Source organism: Argopecten irradians, chromosome 3 (assembly GCF_041381155.1).
Source record: "Argopecten irradians isolate NY chromosome 3, Ai_NY, whole genome shotgun sequence".
Classification (NCBI taxonomy): Eukaryota; Metazoa; Mollusca; class Bivalvia; order Pectinida; family Pectinidae; genus Argopecten; species Argopecten irradians.
In genome coordinates, this window is record NC_091136.1 from 7976242 (window position 1) to 7993790 (window position 17549).

The window sequence follows — 17549 nt, forward strand, 5'->3', positions numbered from 1 at the left end:
TTGAAGATCCACAAGGGCAGATAAATATGTAAATTTGTTATTATGAAGACAGTTCTGATTGAGGTCAATTCTTGTGATCAAGGACATGTCTACTTAGTATTAATATCCTACCACAGTAATAAGGTAAAGGTATTGTTTGTATATTTTGATGGTTTTCAAATTTATCAAATTATTTCAGTATATTTTTGTTTGGGTTTTTATATTTATTTTTTTCAGATTGATTCAATAACCATATGTTTTCAGACTCTATTTTGTCTGAATGTTGATATTTAAGGCACAACCACTAGTAATCCCAACTACAACCCCGTTAGGTACTGTCAAAAGTTCCTCGTTTAATCTAACACCTTTGTGTACTTATAATTACCGGTATGAAACAATGGACATATTGATGAGACCATAAAGGTCAGAATTCTACAGATTGGATCCCTAATATAAATTTTGATTATTTTTTTTCTAATTTCATGTTCATATTATATCTCTCTTGAACATAAATGAAATAGGAATGTGTATTGATTTTTAAAGAAAATTATTATTTTAGTAAAGCTTTTTTAGCGAATTTGAGATAATCAAAAGGCTCAACAAAATTAGAGGGAGATGAATTGTTGCATTTGATTGAAGGCTCAGCCACTGTGTTCTATACTCTTAAGTACAATTTGTACAAAAATCCTGGAAATTATGCTAGTCATCCTTTGTTTCCTAAGTACAATGGATCATTGTCCTTGTTACAAATCCACAGTTATATGTAAAATACAAGCTTTATAAGTGACACCTTGTTCTATTTGGAGGGGGCTGGCTTTTAATCCCATAAGGAATATATATTTCTCAAGGTAAACTTATTTTGCATTCTGCAGCGTCCTTGTGAATATTAAGGCTCTATACAACATCTTCCCGAGAGGAATAGTCATCAAGTCATGACTAAGAAGAAGCTAGCTTTATAATTTGACAAAGTATAGACCTTGAAATATGAATTTATTGACAAACGAAACAATTTAGAAAACATTATTTCAAATATAATATACCTTAATTGAATATATTCCCAATTCATCATTAGATAATCTGTAAAGACTCTTGTATAATAATTTTTTATATATAATATAAATTCTCTAAAATAAATTGAAATAGGTAATAAGATATGTGTCTTAATCGGTTTATCCCCTAGAATTTTATAATGGACCTTTTGGGATTCTCAAATACAGAAGAGTCCATTACCTAATTATCTTTGGGGTAAATAAGTTATATATGACACGTCTGTAATGCTGAATCTGCTTTAATTTGAACCTATCCTGCATTTTCTTACAGATATTGAGATTGACAAATAAAATTCTTAAGTGTGTTTTTTTTTATAAAAGATTATCATAAGAAACTGTTATTATCTATTCTCTGAATTAAACAAGAATGTTTCAGCTAAATCCATATATGTATTTTATTCTGTTTTGTTTGGAATCTGTTGAATTACTAATATCATTTTCTCTACATAAAAAATATATGGAGTGCTGTAGTGTATACGTATATATTAATCATAAGAACATGTATTATCTTAAGTTGATAAGTAATTATTATTAATTTCGTTTAGTAAGTATTTTAAATATGCAGAGTTATCTTTTGTTTGAAGGAGTTGTTGTATTGGTCCTTGAGATGCTTTAAGGATACCATGCTTTGTTTTTGGCAAAGTATTTGACATGGCTCTGAAATTCAATTTTCAAATATGGCCGTCATATTTTCTCAAGGGCAGATAACTCTATCTTTAAACAAGACTCAACATTTCTTCATACATGTATATATACAAGGTCTCTGTTTGATGATTTTTGAATCAGCATGAGGCTTATACATAACCTATGATATATAGTCAAGACAATATTTCGTCTTTGCATATTTCAGAGTTACTTCCCATTGCAGGTAGATAATCATTGTGACGTCATTATTTAGTGAGGTAAACTCACTTTTTATGGTTAAAGAAAGAGTCAATTAGCCCAATAATAGTCTTTATGATTTTTCTGACCTATTTTGTCTGAATGTTGATATTTAGGCACAACCACTAGTATTCCTACAACCACCCCAGGTAGGTACTGTCATAAGTTCCTCGTTAATCTACCTGAACCTTTGTGTACTTATAATTACAGGTATGACATTGGACATAGATAACATAGTTGAGCCATATAGATCAGAATTTTGAGCCATATAGATCAGAATTCTGACAGTTGAATTTCTTTAGAGAATGTTTGGTATCATTAAATTCGAATTAATGTTCATATTCATATCTTGAAAATCAATGAAATAGAAATATGGCATTCAAAATTTGTTTCAAACAGTGTTTTTACAAGCTTCGTTCATTTTGTTGAAGGATTTTGCTTATGATGTCAAATTCTATTACTTTTTTTATGTATTGATTTGAAAGAAAGTGAATATTTTAGTAATGTTCCTTTTTTAGTGAATTGAAAGTATTATTAAAGGCTATTACAATTCACAATTAAAAACAGAAGGTGGAAAACTCTTGATTGAAGGCTCAGCTGTGTTTTTATTAGTACAATTTGTCAAATCCTGGAAGTCATGCTTCGTCCTTTGTTGAAATATAAGTGTTCTTGCTACAAATACACAGTTATCTGTATACAAGATACATACATATGTGGCACATAGTCTATATCGGAGGGGTCTGAATTAATTAAAGATGCTCCACCGCTGACAGAGCAAAAATGATAATCGTCATTTTTGAACATTTATTGGTGTCTAATTGTGTATATATATGGCCTAATTAACACAAAAATATATATAAAAATAATTTATTTCGCTTTTGGTGCATGTGCAATCAGTACTTCATTCCATATAGGATATAGTGTCACGGAATTTTTTTTTCGGGTATGCAATTAATTATTTTTCATATTTTGAACTAGAAGTAAAATTAGAAGCTCAAACTTTTCAGTGGTGGTAATGGTGTTAAAAGTAAGTAACTTTTGTAACTGAAGAAAAATACTTAATCGTCTGCTTCTGATTTTTATAGTGGAAAAAATACCATTTGTCAGCGTGGAGCATCTTTAAGGAATTATCTTTATCAATTAAGATAATTAAAACTTGTTTGTGCTGCATCTCTGTAAATATTAGGATCAGTAAGATTGAATTGAATTGAGTACTCATCATTCATTATCTTTTATCAGTTATTGGAATATCATTAATTTAAAGAAAAAAATCAATTGTGATTATATTTAATTGAAAAACCTTAACTTTATTGCCATACATTTTCCCAATTCGTCATTAGATAATATGTAGACTCTTGTATCAGATAATTATATCTATAATTGCTGTAACTTAAAGTGAAGAATAAGATCTTGTCTAAATCAGTCACCTCTAGAATTTCATAATGGACTTTGTGATTTTCAAAAGAGTTCATTCCTTAATCCTGCTTTACCCTGAAAATATCATGATTGTTGACATAAGATTAAAAAGTGGTGTTTTAATATATAAGATTATCATAGACAGGATTATCTCTTCTCCAAATTAACAAGATGTTTCAGTTATATCCATTATGTATTTTATTCTGTTTGTTTGGAATCTGTTGAATTACTAACATCATTCCCTCTACATATAAAATATACGGAGTGCTGTAATTTATACGACGGTATTATCTTGAGATGATAAGTAAGTATTTCTTAACTTAAGTATTTAAAAAATGCAGAGGTATTTTTGGTTTAAAGAAGTTGTTATTTTGGTCCTTGAGGTGTTTGTAAGGAGATTATGATGGCAACTAATTTTTTTAGTAATGTCTTTATTAGTGAATTGAGATACCATTAAAGCTACTACAATCAAGATAAAATCAGAGGTAGGAAACCTCTTGATCAAAGGCTCATTTGTGTTTTTAGTACAATTTTTCAAATCCTGGAAATTATGCCTCTTCCTTTGTTTAATATTATATATATATAACTACTGTAACTTAAAGTGAAGTATAAGATATTATTTAAATCAATCACCTCTAGAATTTCATAATGAACTCTGCGATTTTCAGAAGAGTTCATTCCGTAATCTTGAGGGGTAAATAAGCAAGATGATGTGTCTGTACTGCTGACCTGCTTTAAGTTGAATCTTTCCTGCTTTTTCCTGAAGATATGACGATTATTGACAAGAATTTTTAAGTTTGTTTTATATCCGATACAAATTAACAAGATGTCTCAGTTATATCCATTATGTGTTTCATCCTGTTTGTTTGGAATCTGTTGAATTACTTATATCATTTCCTCTACATATAAAATATAGGGAGTGCTGTTTTTTATGGTACAAGTATATATTATAAGTGTTATTTAGAGATGATAAGTAAGTATGCAGATGTCTTTGGTTTGAAGGAGTTGTTATGTTGGTCCTTGAAGTGTTGGTAAGGAGATCATGCATTTTTCTGACAAAGCCATGAGGTTGCTCTCAAAGACAATTTTAAATATGACTGTCAAATGTTCCCAAGGGCAGATAACTCTGCCTTTATAAACAAGACTCAATATTGCTATGTATACAAGGTCTCTGACGGGTGTGAATCAGGATAAGGCTTGTATATAACCTATGATGATCAAGACATTATTTCGTCTTTGCGGATTACAGAGTTACCTCCCTTGTGAGTAGGTATCCATTGTGGCTTTATTATTTTGTGAGCGAAACATATTTAGTTTTCTCTAAAAGTATAATGTTTCACTCGCAAACCTTTCAATCAATATCTACCCACAAGGACAGATAACTTTGTACTATGTAAAAACAGAATAGGTCTACAGTTTGGTGTCTCTGGAACTTCATGATAAAAAGGAATATATTTGTTAGTGTGTCCAACATTTGATCACCCTGATTCCCTACTGTTGGATCCCCAGTTTGAGGCCTCTATTGGGCTTCTTTGTCATACATTGGGTCACTTGTTTTACTCCATGTTTCCAAGCTTTCCACACCACTTACACTTGACAACCCATCCTGTCTGTAAACAAGCAAACAAAACACGTTCTTGTTCAGTGATCGATTATGTCATTATGAGTTGTAATCACATGACCTCTATTCCCTAGCTGCTACACTTATGATTTATCAACCCATGTATATGTCATAACTTTATGACACCTAACCTATTGCAATAATAATGTCTGAGTCAAAAGATCTTCAAGATAATAGTGCCAATTACATTAAGTATTAAACACAGGTACAGGGATTGGCTGACTGTTTCTCCAATCACTGCCATATAGTCGATCAGCAGACTATCATTTACTATAGTTAGGTTAGCTGTGTCACAGCATTGAGTTGCTTTGAGTTGACAATTTATGGGATTATGAATGCCATGTGGAGAGAGGTTACATTCAATGGTACCTGCTAGACAGTATTCCATGTCTTTGTCTGCAATTGGTTTTCGTTAGGCCATAACTGCCAACTGAAAACACAGTTCAAAGTTCATATCTGCAGATGATGATTTTATTGGAATATTTTAAATGAGTTTGTTGAATGAATAAATTAAATTATCATAATTTCAAAGTAACTAAAATAAAACATCATATTATCTGAAAGAGAACAATTCCAAAAATATTTTTGCAATAGCTATATGTATATATCAAGAATTACAGGGGAAAATTGTGACATCATAATTTTAATGTTATGAGAATCAGTTTAAATTGCCATATGAGCTGAATTCCTTTTACATATAGGATATTAGGGATAATTCATTATTTCATTGTTGACTTCTAAAATCAACAGACCAAGCTGCAGAATCCCATCCCCATATCACAAGTAGGTCCACATTCAGTCCTGTTGAAATTTAATTCCACTTTAATTCAAATTCAAGTTTTGTTGAATTTTTATTTTTATTTTCATTTTGTTTATTATTCATTGTGATAGTTATTCAAGTTTTGTTTTTCTTTCAGCACAATCTGTTTACTTAATTTCAATTAATTTGTAATTATTGCTTATACCAGTGGATAATCTCATATGTTGCTGCTTGCCAAAACATATGTTAAAAAAAGGTCTCATTACACATCATATAATGTTTGTAATTGGATAGAACTAGACATAATGGCTTAATTATTTAACACTAATAGTGTAATTTTATGAATTCACTGATGCATTATTATATTCTAACTTCTACTAACATATAAGCATCCAAGTCATAATCATTTCACCTCCATTTCGCTGTGGTGCTGCAGTTTCATTTCTTTTCTCTTGTTTCTACTTTTATTTAGCAACTTTTCAATAAGCAATAGTACATCAACTGGGGCACTGAGGTCTAAACAACATTTTTAGTTTTCATTTAAATAGGACTTGAATTTATTAAATGACTTCCCACTTAAACTCAGAAACTTGATTTATGGTCAGTCATTTATGGAGAAGAACTACTGATCTGATGCATGACCTTGACCTTCATTTAAATTAAATGTAACTTGGCTGGATGTTATTCTTCCCATTACAACCTCCATCAGGTTGGTGATGCTGGCACACCAATCAGGACATCATTTTCAAATGATTGTAGTCATTTACCTGTAAATCATTTTCATTTTCTGCTAATTAGTATCGATCAACATGTTTTCCCCATGTTATTTTCATAGTTATTCTAGTAGTAAATTAGTTTTTTTTTTTTTTTTAAAATTAAATTATTACCAAAAAATTTTTTTTTCTCAATTACTCATCAAATTTTTTTGCAACTTTGACCTTTTTTCTTCTGTACTTTCAGTTTGTTTCTTTCATTTTGTTTTCTAAATTAGCACCGACAACACCATCTACGACACAGACGACGACCCAAACCCCTGGTGTTGGACACACATCTACTAACACTCAAGCTTCTACTAACCATACAAGTCTATCCTCTACATCTGCTGCTCCCCCGACCAAAACCCCGTCCTCGGACTGGCAGACCCCTGTTATTGGTAGTGCGTTCGGCTGTGGTGGCAGCGTATCATCAATTACGCCGGGGTCCAGTCTGATTAATCGGTAAGTAAAGAACTACGCAGTGCCGAAGAAACATAAGTATCGAGAAAAACCAAATCTGGCGTCTTGGGCTCTTTCAAGGGCTTAGCAGTTTGGCAATGGGGACAACTGGTGTCACATTGCCTGCGCTCTTGTAAACATGCTGGTGGGAAAAATGAATGACCTTCAGAGGAGCCGTGGGCTAGGTCAGAAAACAAACTGTGCTGCCATTAAATGATCCTAGGGAACCAAACGTGTTCCTAAACAATTTCCTAGATGTATCCACAAGGATGGGTCTGATGTCGGTGTTTTCATACAATCCACCAATGACTCTGACTTTCAGGTTAGTAGGGCATATGTCCTCGCAAGCGGAAAGAAAACAACCGCACAGTCCATTTTAAATATAAGAAATGGACGAGTCCTAGGCCCTCTGTTAATTATTCTTCAAAACAATCTACCGAGGAGCAGTTCTGGGAGGAAAAATTATAACTACAAATATAAAAATGGTAAATCAAAGAATAAAAAAGTCATTCAGTGACATAAAGGTAAAAAAAGAATACATAAAGTGTGATTATTCAACATTTTTTTCTAAATAGAATTCTTGGAATTTGTTACTTGGGTATCTATTCATTCTTGACCACTGCTTACTACAATGCCTCATACACTCATTGCAAAATATCTTTCTAAAGATTAACAAGAGCCTCTTAACCTTTATTGTCTTAATTAGTCTGTTTTATGGTTCACTCTTAGTAATTAGAATTTTTCCTCATTCTGTAGGTCCACCTACTACTACCACTCCGACTACCACTACCACTCCAACTACCACTACTACCACTCCGACCACTACTACCACTCCGACTACCACTACCATTCCAACTACTACTACTACCACTCCGACTACCACTAGTACCACTCCGACTACCACTACCACTCCGACTACCACTGCCAATCCGACTACTACTACCACTCTGACTACCACTACTAACACCAGTCCAGCTACCACCACTGTACCTATCATTACAAATCAAACGTCCAAGTTAACTGATGAAGAGATAGGGGCCATCATAGGAGGGACTTTAGGAGGCATCTTACTTCTCTGTTGTATTGGACTTGCAATCTTCTACTTTTATCGTGTGCACAACAAAGATGCCCCAACAAAGGATAGACAGAAAAGGAATGGGAAGGAAAAAGAGAGCAAGAAATAGGCCTCCACAGAATCCGAGGGACTCTTTCGGACGGATTGAAGCAACGCGAGCAGAACGCTACCACTCCAAAGAAAGCACATGGCAGACTTACCACAACCCAGCCTTCCAACATAATCCTTACAATGGCTACCCCCGACAACACCACAACAAGAGGAAAAGGTCAAACGATCACTATATCAGCTCTGAGAGTTACAGAGGTCAAAGGTCAGACCCTTATAGACAAAACAGCAACCCATACAGTCAAGAAGGTCAAAGGCCAGACCCTTATAGACACACTGGCAACCCATACAGTCAAGGAGGTCAAAGGTCAGCCCCTCGTAGGTACCATGATAACAGTATGGCTCAGAGGGTGTATTATCCGGGTGGTCAAACGTATGGTGGCCAAAACATTTATCCAGACCTTGCTCATCGCAATGATGGGTACATGTATTATTAAAATGGTCTGCACTGTGTTGGAATACCAAACTGAATTCCTGGGATATACATCTACCATTGGATAATTATTATAATCTTGGACTAAACTTCAATATGCAAGGAAGGAACTGGAAATACATATATATTCATATCAGAATTGACTCTCTATTGTGATATAAGGGAAGTGCCATGGAAGTTGAGAGCTGAGATGTTGTGCCTCATTCTTTTGTTTGATGATATATGTGTTAAGACTAAAAAAAAGTGTTCAGCATTTTCCATACAGATTCTACTCTGAACTATTGTATTTATACTATTTTGATCTCAGAGAAATCAAAATTTGTTCCCAAAAGAACATAAAATGTGATATTGACATAAGATATATATGCCAGATATGTAGCTTTACTGAAACTCAAGAAGAAAGAGTTTTCCTGGATTAACACCTGGTTTTAAGGTTGGACATTCAACTTGCTCTCTTGCACTTTTCATGCAGTCTATATGGTTAAGCCAAATGAGGTCATGGATTTTGATAAATTTGAACTTGCATTTTTGGCACTTAAACAAAGAACTTCAGGATGCTATAGTGATGTGATATACTCCATGCACATGGATTGTGCCCACTCAGGCACCAAAGCATAGACCTGTAGACAATTTCAGTTGCGGAATTTGAAACTTCAGAGTCGTTGGATATGCTTTAAACTTTATATTATAGTCACAGGATAAACTTGGAACTCCAGACTTGTTCAGTCATGGATTATATACTTGGTATAGATGGAATTGTGCTCTGGTAGTAATTGGTAGAAGATTTTTCCATCTGTATTTTTTTTTAAACCGTTTTGAACGTCATGAAATCCAACATTGACTGTAAGCTTGTATCATCCGTGTCTGCGACGGCGCACCTTGATCATCTCATCTGTCCAGCATCTCTGGTGGTCATGCTTTGATTTTTAATCTTCCATTAACTTTGTTCACTAGACCTTCAGAATGTTAGCTAGATCATATATTATATATTTTTCTAAACCTCTTAGTGTTTGAAATCATAATTCAGTTTTTCTCATCATGATTTTATTTTAACCTAAAAAATAACCAATTGAAAGTATCTCCATAATGTCATTAACCTTTTACTAGATTCAAACTCTGCATTGTGTTCTGTGAAGAATATACTGCATGTTTTGTTTTCCTGATAGAATAGAAGCTAATACATTCAATCCTACCTGAGTTATATGCATCAGTGATATACAGTTGATCCTTGTTATCTCAACACCATTATTGCAACCTGGGAGTTCCAACCAGTCTAATTCAGGGTATTTTATTGGTTATAACTTAAACAACATCACAACATATGATATAATAAAATTTGAACTTGCTATACATGTATACAGCAGGATTTTCCGTAAAAGGGATATCTAGTAGTATTTGTCAGCTAAAGTATATTGTGCGACACCTAAATATCAGCTAAATGCATAAGAAGGCATATACTGTCAACCAATTTCCTTTCACGACTACTAAATTTCGCAATTTTTGATTCAAAGCATTTTTGCAGAGAATACAAATTTAGCTTCATAAAATAAAAATTGAATAGAAATACCTTTTAATTTTTAAAAAAAAAAGTGCAAAAAATATGGAGCATATTTATTTCACAAGGAGAAACTTTTTCAAATTTACATTGATGGCAAAATTGGTCAAAAAAATTGGACATGAATTAAAGTCTATTTACATTATATTGGTTATAGTGCAAATTTGGATCTCCTGAAAAATTATCAATGATTAACTACGTACCCTGGTGTTCAGCCACTGTATTACTGACAACAGATTCATCTTGTTAGAATTGACTCTTGAGATAACATGGGTCCATTAGCATGTGTTTAGATGTTTCCTGTCTTGTGAGTTTTTTCATCAAAGTTTTAAACTAACATAAGTGTTGAAAGAATGTCTGGAAGTCTGGATGTATACTTTCATTGGCAATATTTGATATTTTTAGAGGTATGCAATGCAATTCTGAATATCTCTATGTACTTTACAACTTCTAGAATATGGAAGCATTTATAAAGCTTTCCATGTCAAAACTATTTTCATAAGATATTAAATCCATAGATCATAGAGATTGAAATTATAATGAGATCATATATTTATAGTTTCATTGATTATTGTGTTTCCGGTAATTGTTATTATAAATAACAATTAATTTCATTGCCCCTAATTGATACATTTTTCCCAATCAAAATTATAGTACAACAGGGTAATGAGTTGTGATTATCATTCTTGAAAGATTTTAAAGCATTTTTTGTTCTGTCAGACTTCCCAATTTTAATTTTTTTTTTTTAAATTGTTTGTTGAAATCCTTTAATCTTGAAAACTTTTTTAAATATATATATATACACATAAGTGCTTACATATGTTTTATTAAAATCAATTGTTGTGATTTTTTTTTTATTGTGTTTTCATATTATGATTGTGAAGCAATACCTGTCTCAATAGACACCATATATAAATATATACATATGTAAATACATATCAGAATTACATAATTGTATGTAAATGTTTTTGCCAGGCCTGTGTCCAAGACACAATTAATACTCTGGCGTTATTGTATTAGTTTGGCGAGTTTTTTAAAAGCTGAAAGCTTACATAAACTAAGATATACTTCATGTTGCAGTGTGATCAAATATGATGATGTACACAACAAATTTCAGGCACACTTTCGATGGAAAAGTGCTTAACGTATGTTTTGCTGATTTTCAAAAAAAAATTTGTAGTTTAGTCCATCATATCCGCAATAGCCTTCTGGAAAACAATTTCATTCAAAGTTATGTGGTTTTAGGCCAACTTTGATACATGTGGATACATATTGCATGGATTGTCATTTTAATGTGTATTTTACTCAGTTCAGTGTATATACCATATCAGTGTTAGTCGAAAAACTTGATTGTGTTGATAGAAATTGCTCTTCAGGATCATGATCAGTTCAGTAAAACATTACTTAATACAGTACATTTTCTGACCTGAAGCAAACCAGAAATTTGTGTTTGGCACCCTTATGTGGTTTCCTCACACTGTACTGAAGATCAGTAAAAATACAAACTCAAGACAAAATGTCTTCAGGTAAATTTGACCTAATTTATCAAGGCTTGAATTTACCTGAATATATGTTGCCTGTGTGTTAGAGACAATCAAGCAGACTTCAACTTTGAACCTTAATCACTATTTCATGTTCAAATATATCACAAATTATTAACAAATAGTAAATATAGCAAAAGGTTTGAAAATTCATGAAGTTTTCCTGTTTGATTAATGTAACTATTTGAAGGATGACAACCCTTAGATTTAATTGAGTTTTATCATCAATGTGATATACAACTAATGTAATTGATTCAAGTATTACACTACGGTATATTTAGGATACAAATATATATTTCTTTCATAGCAAAAAAGGAGAATTGATTTATCAAGTCCAAGTGTAATCCGGTAATGATTTGAGATCTAATATTATACACAATCATTCTGTATAGATATCAGTAGAATTGTTGAGGAGCATTAAGTGTGTATAACTGTAAAAACATTCCAAGAAACATATCAAAAAGGCACTATCTTTATTATATCCGCACATACATACATAGTGCTCCTATAACTGATATACTCTATCTAGTATATATGTGCTTGAATAAAATTTACTTTATAAAGTGACCCAAGGTGTACTAGCACTTATTTCACATTTCATATTTATAAGTTATAAGTGTCCTTCACTGAGATTATGTTGATGAAGGAAATATGAGATTGCGTCAGCCATATCTTCCTGTCTACACTTACGACTTCCTGTGTACATGTATATTCTACAGTTCGGCTGCAGACTATCTTAATATAGACATGTTTATTAATAAACAGTATATAATCTGTAGTATGTGCATATTATATCAGAAATATTCCAAAAATGAAAACGATAAACTACAGAATCTGAATTTTGATATGTTGGAAAATGACCTTAATGGATGATTATTTGTGCAGAAGTCTAAACTATCCTCATCTGTTGACTGACACACAGATAGTTACATGTCAGTTTCTGTTAGCTTTATGTACACCACCAAGAAAATAATAAATAAGATATGATGACATACATGTTATATAACAAGTCATGTAGATTGAGTGGGTCCTTTTCAGTCTAAGTATTATATTGCCTGACTGATATTTTGTGTACCTGAAGATTGACTGGTGTCTTTTACTGAAGGAAAGGAAGTACATAGTTAACTCATCCACCCCTGGAGACACATTTGAGCTCTTCTAATTCATAGGCTGGAAGAGTTCATTATGAAATTTCAGGGGTGAATGTGTTAAATTAAACATTCCAAATTCCATCAGATGGAAAAATTATGATGTCAAACTGATGATACATTGACAAGTACAAACTGATCATAGAGTGATAATATCTTCAAAAGAGTCAAACATTCAATGACACATATGCTTTTTTGAGATTTTAGAGAAAGTATCAAGCTCAAATATCATGGAAAATCAAGAAAGATTTTTCTCTGACAGTGTCTCTCATGCCATTCAAGAATAGGGTTTATTTGATTGTAGCATAAGATCCCTATTTATATATAAACTGGACAATAGTGTAATAAAAAAAGGAGGAAGCGGTATGTCTGCCTCAAGAAAAAGTTTGCTCCTTTGTGACTCAACATCCTGTATAACTTGAATCATTTGTGACGTTAAAAATGTTTGCTTATTTAACTTTCATTAAATCTATGGAAGTATGTCTATACACCAATAACATCATCAGCAAGTGCAATTTTTGACATCTGAATAATGTAAATATAGATGCATCACGAAAATATAACTCTCGAAATATATGATAAACAGTAAATATTTACTTTTAAGCAGAAAATCCACATTGACAGTAACGCACATAAACCTTCAACTCAGTAAAAACAACATGGATGTAAAACTCTAAGGAAACATCATGGTATTGTAAAGATCATCTAAACCTAGGCTCTCTGGTTTTATTTCATAAAGACAGCATTCCATTGCTCATTTTTGGCCAAAAGGTTAACTATCAAACATTGAAATAACAATCATCAGTACTGGGATAAGAAAAGGTCAATTTATGAGATTGCCAGAAGAAATCATCTGCTCAGTCTATCCATTAGATTTTACAGACACAGGAATAATTTGGATTGTATCAATTGATGCAATGTATATGAGACATAAGTTTATAGTCTGGTATTTATGTGGGTCAAAATGTTCGCGATTTTAAGTAACAATGAGGAAATGAAATCTTAGCTGTCTAAAATTTCACAATTTGTTTTTTTCTTTGCTGTTAATAAGACAAGAAACTAAGTAAACAAAACAAACAAAATATTTTACAGTATATCCTTCTGAAATTGATTATAGCGATTTCTCGTGAATCGCAAAAACATCATCCAGGCTATACGGTATATTCCCTAACAAAACCTTACTATCAAAGTAAAGTGAATTAAGACACAATTAAGAACACAATTTATGTTTAAATTTTTTTTCCATGGTAATATAGAGCAATAAAAGTTAAATTTGCAATCAGTGAAATTTGATCTTCAGTAACCTTATAGCATTCCATCCTAACAGAAATGTGATGTGTGTATATCTACAGATCCCTGATGGACATTTTGTTAGTAAAAAAAAAAAGAATCTATAATTTATCATTATATATACAGTACAACTTGTCAAAACCGTTCCTTGTCTAATCCAGATCCCTGTCTATTCCGATATAATTGTACGGCATGTTCCTTCTTAATTTATGGCAATTAAACCTGCATAATCCAGAATCCTGACTGTACAAGTTACTGGCCATATATTCTGGTCCCTGTCACATCCAGATTAGACAGGTTACACTCTGATAATGTAAGATCACATGACTCACAAAAAGATGAGCTTTATTGCCATTTAGTGCTGTATGTTAACTGTCTTAGCTATCAACATTTGCTACAAATTGCTACTTATCATAAAGTACTGAAAGGATTTCAACCACAGTTGGACAATAGCTTCCTCAGGAAGGCAAACAGACTATCAGTAGAATTTGTACAAGCAAATCTTTTAGATGTGAATCTTTTTAGAACTGTAATCTCCAACCACTAAGGGACCAAAGTGTCATAGGCCCACTACCTTTACAAAATAGCATTTGGTTTTAAGGCTCATTAGAAAAGTTATAATTCCTGAAAGATGCTCCAACACCGATAGAACATACGCGATACTCATCATAATTGGAGTTTAATCGCGTATATGTATGTCTTATTAACACAAAAAATAATGTTAAAGAATTCATTTTGCCTTTGGTGCGTGTGCAAAAAGTATTTCATTTCATATAGGACATAGTGCCACGAATTTTTTTCGAGATGCAATTAATTAGTTTTAATATTTTTTTAAATCAGAAACTCAAACTTTTCAAAGTAAGTAATTTTTGCAGCTGAAGAAAAATACTAAATTTTCTGCGTCTGTTTTTGATAGAGAAAAAAAGTGGTGTAGCATCTTTAAGCCATATAGTAATAAATGAATTTCAATCAAATGTAATAAAATTCCTTACAAAGGGGAACCAAATACCAAATGGAATAACATGCCTGCATGAACTGGATGTGTAATTCTCTTTTACAGGTTGAGCTTCTTCAAAATTGAGCTTGTACTGAAAATAAAATGTTTGGAAGCATATTTGTTCTAACAATTTCCATGGTTTTTTTCTTTTTTAGCAAATCCAGACCCAAATCCAGACTGCCCATGTACTGGAGAGAGTAAGTATTTGTAAAATACAGAAATGATGAGAGTTAAGGATAAAAAAGGATGATCCAATAAAACCATTGTAACTATTAGTAATGTACAGTAACTTTAGAATCAAGATATTCTTATATGTACTTGTCAATGTATATGTCCCATCATTCAATATAACGTTCTTTATTTAATCAGCCACATTTTACTAAGGAATGTACACACATTTGGCCAAAGTATCAATTTTAAATTAAGTCATATGTGAGAAATGTGGTATTGGGTATTATATCAATATTCATATCCCAAACTTTAGACATACCGTATTAGCTGACATTAGTGCCCTTCCCCCTATAAGAAGCCTCCCCTCTTCAAGAAATGGAATCAAAGTTACGGTATAAAACACCATTTTCCATTCCATGGATTTACTAGTAAGAATGTTTTACATTACTCAATACTTTGTGATGCTGATTATGATGGCATAGTATCCCACTTCAAAGTCTTTCACATGCGACAAACGACATAATAATGCGTCTCAAATGAAAGAAGGCATATGCATGTTTACTGTGGCAGATTAATGTGCCATGGTCGTGAGTAGTACATCTAGAATACAGATATAGTTAAAATATGGCAAGTTTTTAGGTCATCTGACCAGAAGGGTCAGGATGACCTGTTGTCATCAAGCGCTGTCCGTCGTCGTGCGCCGTCCGCCGTCCGCCTTAAAGTTTTCATTCAAACGACTTCTTCTCAATAACCAGAAGGCCAAGGGTACTGATATTTGGCCTGTCGTATGCTGGGATGAAGGGCTACCAAGTTTGTTCAAATGAATGACCTTGACCTTCATTTAAGGTCACAGGGGTCAAATAGGCTAAAATCTTTAAGCAACTTCTTCTCAAGAACCAGAAGGTCCAGGGTACTGATATTGGGCCTGTAGCATGCTGGGATGGAAGGCTACCAAGTTTGGTCAAATGAATGACCTTGACCTTTATCCAAGGTCGCAGTGGTCAAAAAGGCTGAAACCTTATAAAGGACTTCTTCTCAAGAACCAGAAGGCCCAGGGCACTGATATTAGGCGTGCTGGGATGAAGGCCTACCAAGTTTGTTCAAATGAATGACCTTGAGCTTCATTTAAGGTCACAGGGGTCAAATAGGCTAAAATCGTTTAAACAATTTCTTGTGAATTACTAAGAGGCCTAGAGACCTGATATCGGGCCCTAGACATGCTTTGATGAAGGGCTATCAAGTTTGTTCAAAGGAATGACCTTGATCTTCATTCAAGGTCACAGGGTCAAAAAGCTAAAATCTTTAAAACAACTTCTTCTCAAGAACCAGAAGGCCAAGGATACTCATATTGGGCCTGCAACATGCTGGCTTGAAGGGCTACCAAGTTTGTTCAAATGAATGACCTTGACCTTCATCCAAGGTCGCAGTGGTCAAAAAGACTAAAATCTTAAAACGTCTTCTTCTCAAGAACATGCTGGCCCAGGGCACTGATATTAGGCCCTTGACATGCTGGGATGAAGGGCTACCAAGTTTGTTCAAATGAATGACCTTGACCTTGATTTAAGGTCACAGGGGTCAAATAGGCTGAAATCTTTTAAACGACTTCTTCTCAATAACCAGAAGGCCCAGGATACTCATATTGGGCCTGCAACATGCTGGGATGAAGGGCTACCAAGTTTGTTCAAATGAATGACCTTGACCTTCATTCAAAGTCACAGGGGTCAAAATGGCTAAAATCTTTAAATGACTAAGTTGTATTATGCCAATAGTCAGATGACCGTTAAGGCCCATGGGCCTCTTGTTGAGGTTTTTCATCTATAACTTACATTTTGGTTCCCAGTTCATAAGCCCTTTGTTATAATTCTTCATGTACTCCGAGCACTAATTACAGTGAATACGGTAATTAAAACATTCCCACTAGAAGGTTTTATTATCATTAATGAGCACTAATTACAGCGAATACGGTAATTAAAACATCGCCACTAAAGAATTACTTATCAAAGAGATAATGGAAAAGGCACTTAGCAATGTTTTGTTGCATGGGCAATTGATTGATTTTACTAATTTTGTATTAATAACTGATATTAATATGTAATCATTTATGAAACTTTATTTCCATTAATAAGGCTCTTTATCATGATTTCTGAAGAACATTAACTATAAATTGTTATAGTTAATAGAAATATTGTTCAGTTTCACTATAAACAAGTAAATTTTATATACCATGGTCAACCTAATTAGCACCCAGGGCGTTTAAAAAAATGAAAAATTTAGAAGGTGCTTAATGAGCAAGGCAATTAAATGACCCCT

General features: G+C 33.0%; 1 protein-coding gene and 1 pseudogene across 1 annotated transcript in view; both read left to right on the forward strand.

Annotated features, from left to right (window-relative positions):
- Positions 1 to 2026: 2026 nt before the first annotated feature.
- The window catches only part of LOC138317471 (uncharacterized), a gene marked incomplete at its 5' end in the record, with an annotated part of 47767 nt that continues 32244 nt past the window's right edge, over positions 2027 to 17549 (forward strand). The window contains 2 exon segments of the mRNA XM_069259154.1: positions 2027 to 2059; positions 15224 to 15265.
- Positions 6386 to 9029, forward strand: LOC138320140 (mucin-2-like; annotated as a pseudogene).